Source organism: Mustela nigripes, chromosome 1, assembly GCF_022355385.1.
Source record: "Mustela nigripes isolate SB6536 chromosome 1, MUSNIG.SB6536, whole genome shotgun sequence".
Classification (NCBI taxonomy): Eukaryota; Metazoa; Chordata; class Mammalia; order Carnivora; family Mustelidae; genus Mustela; species Mustela nigripes.
The window spans coordinates 48,755,594-48,764,717 of NC_081557.1; the positions used below are offsets into that span (position 1 = coordinate 48,755,594).

The 9,124-nt window shown below is 53.8% G+C and overlaps 1 long non-coding RNA gene across 1 annotated transcript; it reads left to right on the forward strand.

Moving 5' to 3' along the window:
* The first annotated feature begins 3,531 nt into the window (after positions 1 to 3,531).
* LOC132024171 (uncharacterized) lies at positions 3,532 to 8,350 on the forward strand. Its single transcript, XR_009406187.1, has 3 exons — positions 3,532 to 4,539; positions 5,873 to 5,986; positions 8,270 to 8,350. It is a non-coding gene; the product is annotated as an uncharacterized LOC132024171 (long non-coding RNA).
* The last annotated feature ends 774 nt before the right edge of the window (positions 8,351 to 9,124 follow it).

The window sequence follows — 9,124 nt, forward strand, 5'->3', positions numbered from 1 at the left end:
AGTTCACCTGGATGGGCAGCTTACTTGCCCAGGGTCACAGAACAAGTACATAGTCATCCTATTCAGTACCCAGATCTCAGCCTCCTCCCACCCCAGAGTTCCTTTCCCTGCTCTGGGGCCTCCATCCTCTCTGGGCCCTAGTTTCCTGTCCGTAGAATGAAGGAATCAGAATGTATAACCTCTTATCCTCACCATCCTAGAGTGCTGGGATGGAATAGCTTTTCCTAAAGGTGCTAGAGAAAGATGAGTTGTCACAGGGGGTTCACAGATAGAGGTGTTTCTTCCTACAGAGCTTAGGGCTCTAAGCCCTTTGTGAATCAGGCCTGATTTTACAAGCGCAGGAGAGTGAGCAGGGAGCTGTGATGGCAGGTGACCTCAAGGGGTATTCTGCAAAGTAAATCCTGTAAAAGGAGTTGCAGGTCCCCATGAGGTGTGATCACCTTCAATCTCCAGTATGTGGGGGTAATAGTCAGATAATCACCCCACCCTTTCTAACCCAAATTCTTTAAATATGTGGGCGTGGGCAGCAGGGGGATGGCTCGAAGCTCAGGAAACCAAGCCTATGGTTCTCTGCTGTGTACCTCCTCTCTATCTACCCCAACTCTAGACAGGTCACTGTCCCTCCCCTGGCCTCAGTGGTTTTATCTGACATCACAGTCAAGCGGCTGGGAGACTCAAAGAAGGAATCCACAGAGCCTACTTTGTGAGCTGTCGCCTCTGGGATCTAAGGAAAAGAGATGGGAACAGTGGCTTGGTGGGTCCTGCATTCTTAGGGCCCCAGCAACATCTCAGCAGACAGCAAGTACCAGAGCAATAAACCTTTCATGCCCATCACCCAGTCTGGGGTAAAAGAGGTATGGTGGGGTGACAGCAGTAAGGGGCAGACTGATGGAGAGCTGCCAGTCTGAGAGAGACCATAAACTCAGGGAGGTACAGATGGCAGAAACCATTGATTAACCAAGAATGAATCTTCCTGGTCTTGAGTCAGAAGAAATAAGTGGCCTGGTACCCCTGCTTCGATGGCCATGCCTTGGGCTCAACCCTGGGTTCTGGGTTCAGGCCAAGCTAGCTTAGCCAGTGGATGGACACAATCACTCCCCATTCTACTCATCATTCATTTGTCCTTGCAAGCCCCCCAGGCCCCCCAAATTTAGGTATCTATAGCTCAGGGGTTTATCACAGCCTCTGAAACATGACTGACAAACACCCCTGAGCAAGAGAGAAGGACCCTGTCTGCTCAAGGACAGAAGAGTGCGCCCAGGCAGGTTGGGACAAGGACCTTGGAGAGAAGTCTGGAGAGGAGTTCTAGAACTTGGCCACCCCTGCTTCCCATAGCCTGGCAGTGCAAAGGGCCTGTGGACCTGAGTTCAAATCCAAGCTACACTGTTTCCTAACTGTGTGACCGAGGGCAGGTGACAATTCCCCTCTAAGCCTGTTTCTTCTTCTAAAATAAAAATACTTACTCTCTGAGAATTATTGAAATGAAAAGAGTTGTACGTGTGGCAGTTTCACCCCCAAATAGTCAGAAATATAACTGGGAGGGGAGGTAGAGAGAATATACCGTCCAAAAATGATATGTTTCCAACCAAAAGTGTTAAGGTAACATCTCATTACAATGGTTGTTAAAATTCTCATGAAAGATTAAACAGTGAAAAGGTTGGCAAGGCATGCCCCCTGCTCGGCCCCTTGCAGCCCCCTACTCCAATCATAGGGCCCTTCCACCGGAGGTAGGTCCAGGTATTTCTTTGGGCCCCCAAAGCACGGCCCAGGTCTGGCTCCTGAGTCCCAGAATGGGGCATCACAGAGTCGGAATCAGAGTGGGTGTGGAAGGCAGGAGCTTATATGAGAAGGAGAAGGTGCTTAGCAAACCTCATCATCGGCACTGGGCAAGTGCTGGGCCTTCCACATACCCCTCACAGAGAGAGCAGAACCGGAGATCCTCAGGCTAATGCTACCTGCACTGTACAGATGGGGAAACAAAGGCCCAGCTAGCACGGACAAAATAGAGGTAAGAACCTAGGTCTCCCAGCTCCTAACCCAAGGCTCCACCCCTGCTCCCCATTAGATGCCACCGCTTTCACTCCCTTGTAGCTGGGGATTTGGGTACAGTCACCAGCCTTTCTCTGTCTTAAGATTCAGCCTCTGCCCAGAGCCCCCACCCTCCCCAGTGTCCTGGACAATGAGGACCACCAAGTCTTGACTTGCTCCTGGGTGTTCCCTCCTACTCACCATCTAGTCAGACAGATGGATGGCTGCCCCGATCTCCCCTCTGGGAGATTAGGAGAAGGGCCCCCCCTGGCCCCTTCTCCCCCCAACCCCCTCCTCAGTGGTAACCCAGCCTGCCAGTTTGGGTGGAGGAATTCCCAGGTTGCCCATAGCAACGAGGCAATGTCCTGGGGGCACTGTTCTAGAAGATCAGGCAGTGACCTGTGTGATGTCACCAGGAAGCAACAGAGTTGAGAAGTAGTTCCAGAGGCCCCTCTGGAAGGGCCCAGGACAGAGCACTCTGAGGCCCCCAGGGCTGGCTTGGCCTTGAGAGGCATGTGCCCTTTACAGTCTGATGGCAGGTGGCCATAGCTCTGCAGCCCAGTCCCATGTGGAGCCGGATCTAAGTGTTTGCCCAGGGTGGGTCCCTACCCTTGCTGGGCCTCGCTGAGCAAACAGCCCAAACCCTGCCCTGAGGGGGCAGCTAGAGCCTGAGGGAGTCCCAGAGAGCCCACAGTTACCCACATCCTGTCCTCTCTTGGTGATGCTGTCATAGCCACAGACCTTTACACTGGTGTCCTGTCACAGTCCCACACAGCCACATGCCCCCTCAGTCTCCTGCATGGCCAGCCCCACCCAGCTATATGGGCCTGGGCACACCAGGTCACCCAGTGCACCCACGGAGTGTTGCCAGATAAAACACAGGACACCGAGTAAAATTTGATTTCCAGGTTGGCAAAGAATCCTTTTTCGTATAAGTAAGCTCCCAATACTGGCTACATCTGGCAACCTGTCACCCACAGCACAAATCCTCGGAGCTCTGCCCGCTGGCAAGTCAGTCCTCTCCAGACCTCAATCCCCAGACAGCACCCAGGAGTCGCAGCTGTTACGTGTGCACACCTGTGTGCGTACACACACACACACACACACACACACACACACAGCCCCTCTGTGAGGAGGTGCTGGGCCAGAGTAAGAACATTCATACTCATGTTGTCTGACTTTTACAGCAACTTGAGGTGGAAGGTCAGGCAGGGACCATTAGCCCCATTGCACAGATGAGGAAAATAAGGCCCAGCAAGAAACAGAACCCACCCTTGGTGTCCCTGTGGTGGTCCCCTGGGTGTGGGGCAGGAGGGATGTGGGGGAAGCTTTGTGGGCCAGGCTGTGTCCTTGGGCAGGTCCCAGTTCCCCAAGCAGGCCTGACAGAGGAGCCTCTCCCCTCAGGAAGAGCAATAGCCCCTCCCACCAGCCAAAGGGTGATCTGAAGTGCTCCCTAGAGGCCCTCTCATCCCAGGGGGTGGAAACTTGCCTGAGTCAGGGTGCTGTGGGCCCAGCTTTGAGATTAAAAAATAAGAAACCGAAAGAAGGAAATTGTGTGGGCTGCCAGAAAAGGGGCACTCGTGCCCATGCTCGGTTTCTTGCCTGGGTAGACGAGCCAGACAATTTTGTCCTTCCTGAAGACATGCAAGGACACCTCTACCTGCACTGTTAGTGGCCTGAGCACAGCCTTAGGGAGGGCCAAAGGTCAGGCAGATGGATCAGGAGCCTCTGACAGGAAATTCCAGGGCATTTGGAAGGCTGCATCGACCCAGCAATCAAACTGGATTCCTGGAGCGGCAGAGCCAGATTGACAACATCAGCAGGGGAGACCCAGGAGGGCAAGGCCATCCAGGTCTGGGGCCCTCCCATGGAGGGGGTCCTCATGGTTCTGCTTCAGACTCTACCTACCCTGAGCACCTTTCTAGGCCTGTTATTTTGTCAAGCAGTGGCATTCAAGATTCCCCCACCAGGCTGAGGCTGGCAGGGGGCTCTGTACATTGTGAGGTCCTGCATGGTGTGGGGATCTTGCTAGGCTCCTCCCTCCCCCAAACCTGGGGGTAACCTGGGCAGCAAGACCCTGCAGGCCCAGAGCACAGCTCCCAGAGCTCCAGGACACAGGGACTGGAGGGTGTGGAAGGAGGATGGGGACAAAGGCCGGGCAGATGCCGTGACATACACCTGCTCAGCCCTCGGGCCTGATGGCTAAGCGCTGGAGCTGGGGAGCCGGGAAGCCAGGCTGTCTGCTTAGAACCTTTTACTGTGTGATGGAGAACAAGAACAAGTTACTGAAGCTCTCTGTGTCTCAGTTCTTCCAGTGCCTGGCAAGCATTGAGTGTTCAATAAAGGCCACCGCTCCTGAGCCCCCTTCCCCTGAGGTCTGACATTTGTCCCCAAGGATGGCCTCTCTCCTGCATCTTTGTTCCCTGACCTGGTAGGACCTTTCTCTTCTGATGTGAAGAAAAGAAGCCACCTGGGTTCATCTGGAGCCAGGAGGTAGAGAATCAAGCAGAGGTGAGCCCTAGGACATTCTGTCCCCCTTCCTCATTCCCCTTTCCCAAACAGATGCCAAAGGCCTGGATGGGTATCCTTCTGGAGGCCTTCACTCAGGAGGACATTAGCTCCGTGTCCCCACAGATGCCCCCCCGTCCCCCGCCACCAGCGTCCAACAGCTGTATACATGGGGAGCGTGGCCGTGACCAGCCAGTGGGCAGGACAGAACTGAGATGTCCACGTGCCAGGGCTGGTTCCCAGGACCGGAGGAAGGGCTGGTGTGGGGAAGGCACACTAGGGACTCTGAGGATGGGGCTAAAGGCTCTGCCCCGGCTCAGTGTTCATTCTGGGGTCCAAATCCATATGTGGTCCAGGCCCGGGACAGTCTCAGCTTTCACGAGGCACGTGTTAGAGACCTCGGGGTTGGTCTGTCAGGAATATGTAGGTGACAGGGCGCCTGGGTGGCTCAGTGGGTTAAAGTCTCTGCCTTTGGCTCAGGTCATGATCTCAGGGTCCTGGGATTGAGCCCCCCCCCCATCGAATACGCTCTCTGCTCAGCAGGGTGCCCGCTTCCTCCTCCCTCTCTCTCTCTCTCTCTCTCTCTGCCTGCCTCTCTGCCTACTTGTGATCTCTGTCTGTCAAATAAATAAATAAAATCTTTAAAAAAAAAAAAAAAGGAATATGTAGGTGAGGATCTGCCGAACGAGGAGGCATGAATCGCCCACATGGGGTTGGCTGGTAGCTCTCTCGGGATCTGAGCTCACACTCTGGGAAAGTGAAAACCCTAGGTCCTTTTGATTGAAGGCGCAGTTTCAGTACACTCACACAAAGGAAGTCAAGTCAGGGGATGAATTACTTTCAGATCCCAGAACAGGCTCAACGAGCCAGGGGAAGGGCAGTCCTCCAGCCGGCTCCTCAGCCAGCAGGGGACAGAGAGCAGGGCCACAAGCCCCTATTCCTTCTAAGGAGATGAGGGTGGAGGTCACTAGATTTTCACAGGCTCAGCTCTGAGTGGTCATTTGAAGTGACCAGGAAGAGCTGAGCAGGAATTTGTGGTGGGAACCCGAAGCTCAGGTCCTCATCTAAATGTCCAGACTCTGGGTGTGAGCAGGGTTGTGAATACTTATAAAATGCCTAAGCGGCAACTCAAAATGTCTGTTTTCTCATTACAAGGCAAGGCTGCACGGGCAGCTTCCCCCAGCCCCTGCCCCGTGCTCTGAGGCTCTGGTGCCCCCACTCAGCGGGCATCTCCACGGTGCTCTCCCCTGGGGGAGGTTGCCTCCTTCAGCACCTTCTAAATTTAGGGCTGGGCTCTGTGACTCATTCCTGAATCTGCTTTGCTCCCCTCCTCCAGGAGTGTGCTCCCACGGTATTTTTATCCTCTGCTGCCTCAGACCCATCAGTAAGGCCCTGGAATCCTGCAGCAGCCACCACACCAGGAAGAGCTTCCCCAGGGCACCTGTCCCAGGTCAGCTCTGGGCCGGTCTCTGACCAGGTCCTCTACTCCGCCTCTTCTTACCTCTCCAAGCACCCACTTCGCCCCTGCCTCTCCCCCACCAGGGCCCCCCCAGGTGGCAGCATCAGGGATGATCCAAGCAGGGCTGAGGGGGCGCTGGGAGGGAGCGATGGAGCTATGCTCTGCCCTCTCCAAATTGATTGCCAGGCAGAGAGCCCTGACCTAATGTCAGGAGACCAGAATTTCGGTCCAGACTCACTCCTACCTCACTGTGGAGCTCTTGGTGAGTTCTTGGTCTCTCTGGGTTTTTCTCTCCTCCTCTGTAAACAGGGGGTTTGAAGGAGACCTCCATTATGGAGGCTTGGACCAGGGTTGAAATTACCACTGGGCCAGACCTCTACCGTCTAACAGGGTGAGCTGGGGGTAGGGTACCTGATGCCAGGCCCACCTGGGCCCCTCCCGGCCCTCCAGTCCTTGCTTTGATGGGGGTGAGGGGGCAGGTCAAGTTCCTGCTATTAGCATTTTTGGACTTCTGCCTTGCAGGGAGGAAAGATTGTGCATGACACCAAGCCCTGATGGGGTTAAAGACCCCAGTCAGTTCTGAGTCTGACTGCCCAGGGCTGTAACACGCGGCTTTGAGCAAGCATCACCTTCATTCTGGACCTCAAGTTGTAAGGAAGGGAATCGTGTTGCACATGGAGGTGTAAACACTCTTTGAGGCACTTGTTCACGGCCAGGTCTCCAGGGCTAGAAGAGGAAATGGGGATGTGGGTCCCCATCACCCCCCACCGCCTCCTGACTTCCAGAAACACAGGGTCCCAGGGCATGGAGGGAAAGTATCTGGGAGCTCAGGAGACCTGGGGCTGCAGCATCTCTCCCCCTGCCTGGCTCTAGTAGAACCCGGCTTCAATCCATGTTCATGAGTAACGACAGTGGCTAATGTTTACTGAGTGTGAACCCCATGCCTTGTGCTGTTCTTGGTGTTTAGCAGCTCCTAACTCAATTAATTCATAGTCACACCCCAGATAGGTCTTACTACTGCCACTTTACAGATGACTTGAGGCTCAGAGAGGTTATGACTCACCCAGGGTAACAGCATTAAGTCACAAACAGGGCTGATTAAAAGCCAGGTCCAATGGCAATCCTGGCTCCTATTTGCTACCCCAAGGTAGCTGCTCTCAGAGTATACATCAGACACTCGATAAATGTTTGATGAAGATGTTTGATCACTGCCATGTAATGGAAAGATCCCTATCCTAAATTGGTTCTACCCCAACTCCTTGTGTGTCCTTAATGGAGTCCTTTCCTCTGTAGCCTGTATTCCCTGCTGAAAACAGGTAAGTGTTAAAGGCCCAGAGAACTAGATACTTGGAACTGAGAAGAATCTTAGATTTCCAGTTATACAAACATTTGCCTTACATGACTTGCCTGAGAAGTCTCCATCTACAACCAGAACTCAGGGTCCCCCAGAATTCCCCCACCACCTATCCCCAGAACCTCTAAGGACAAGCCTTCCAGAGAGAACCAGCTGGGTACCGCTCAGTTCCACCACTACAAGGGACAGAGAAAAGTTCACTTCTCTGGTGGGCAGCTGCCTGATCCTGGGGGGTGGGATGCTGTGCCTGTGGTACCACTTGGCTGCTTCACCTAGCCAGGAGAATGGCTCCTACAGCCTCAGTAAAATGAGCATCTCTTCCTCTCCTCATCATCAGCCCTTTCTATATACTACCTCCAGCTGTCACTGGCCACAAATGGCCACCTGAGTGCCCATTTCCTCCCAGGCTCTGAAACAATGCCCCACGTCCTCCCACTCCTTCCCATTCAGGGTCTATTCCCTTAGCACTACCCCCTCTTCTGTCACACCTGGGCTCCTTCCCTTGCCTGGACCATGGTCCTGAGAAGCAGAGTCTGTACGGCTCCAGCAACACTGTTCTTTCCCAGCAATCTCCAGATCCTCCTTAGCTTCCTGCCTCAGGTAGCCATCTCAAGAGAGTAGGGCCCTCCTTCATTAGGGCCAAGTTGGGTAGGAGAAGGATTGGGAATAGGGACTTCCCCCAGGCTCTCAGAGTAAAGTCTATCTCTGAGCCTGTATCCAACAAAGACACTGATCTTTGGGGTGCAGGGAAGGGCCATCGGCTCAGTGGCGGTAGGGCTGGGCTTCAGCCCTTTCTCACAGACTACTGATACATGCAGCAAGCTCCTGCCCCTTTTGGGTGTCTCAGTTTTGCAATTTGTAAAATGAGGAAATGGGCCCCTCAATCTGCAACCACTGACTATAATATTTTGCCTTTATAGACTGCTTGGGAATTTAGTTTCACGCCTGGATCTCATTGAATCCTCCCAACAACCTCTTTCCATTTACAAACTACAGCAAATGAGAGGCAGAGCCTAGGCTAGGGCCTGTGAATCCTGAACCGTCTCTGGTCCTTCACACTGTATTATGCTAGGACTCTGGCTGTGTGACTTTCTCTGACCCGTTGTCCCATTTGTAAAAAACCTGCTGTGAAATAATAAGGATATATGATGGAAAACTAACATTACACCAAAAACGAAACAAACCCAAACCCCAAAACCTATCATCCTGCTATGAAGATCAAATTAAGACAGGCAATGAAGGGGTCTGTGTTTTACAAACCATAAGAAAAAGGACAACAGAAAGAACCCAAGACTTCAACCATACTATTTATTTTACTGTTATCTTCGCTAAGGCGCCCCCAAGTGTTGATCCCGAGAAGCTTCGTTAGCGCAGGCGCTCTTCGGTGTTTACTGAGGCTGCGAGGTCCCGCCTTTGCGCGTGCGCTTGCCGCCAGGGGCCTCCCAATGGCCCTCAGGCTGCTCCGCGTTGGACGCTGCCTCCCAGTCCCTTGGTGCTCGTGGCGGCTCAGCCACTACGGCGCCCTGGCGACCCCATCGGCTCCATCTTGGCTGAGCAACGTCGCAGCCGCAGAGCGGCGGCGATCTGAAGGAGCGGCAGGAAGAGACGTTGCACAGCTGATATCCTTTCTTCCCTGGGGACTCCAGCATCTCAGCCCCGCTCCACTAAACCCTGGGTGTCCATCCCGTTACCCGCTCATGGCTGACCGGACAGGACCGCAGTGATCCACGCACTGCCTTATGGGAGCCTTAGTTCAAGCCTAGCACCTTTCCGGA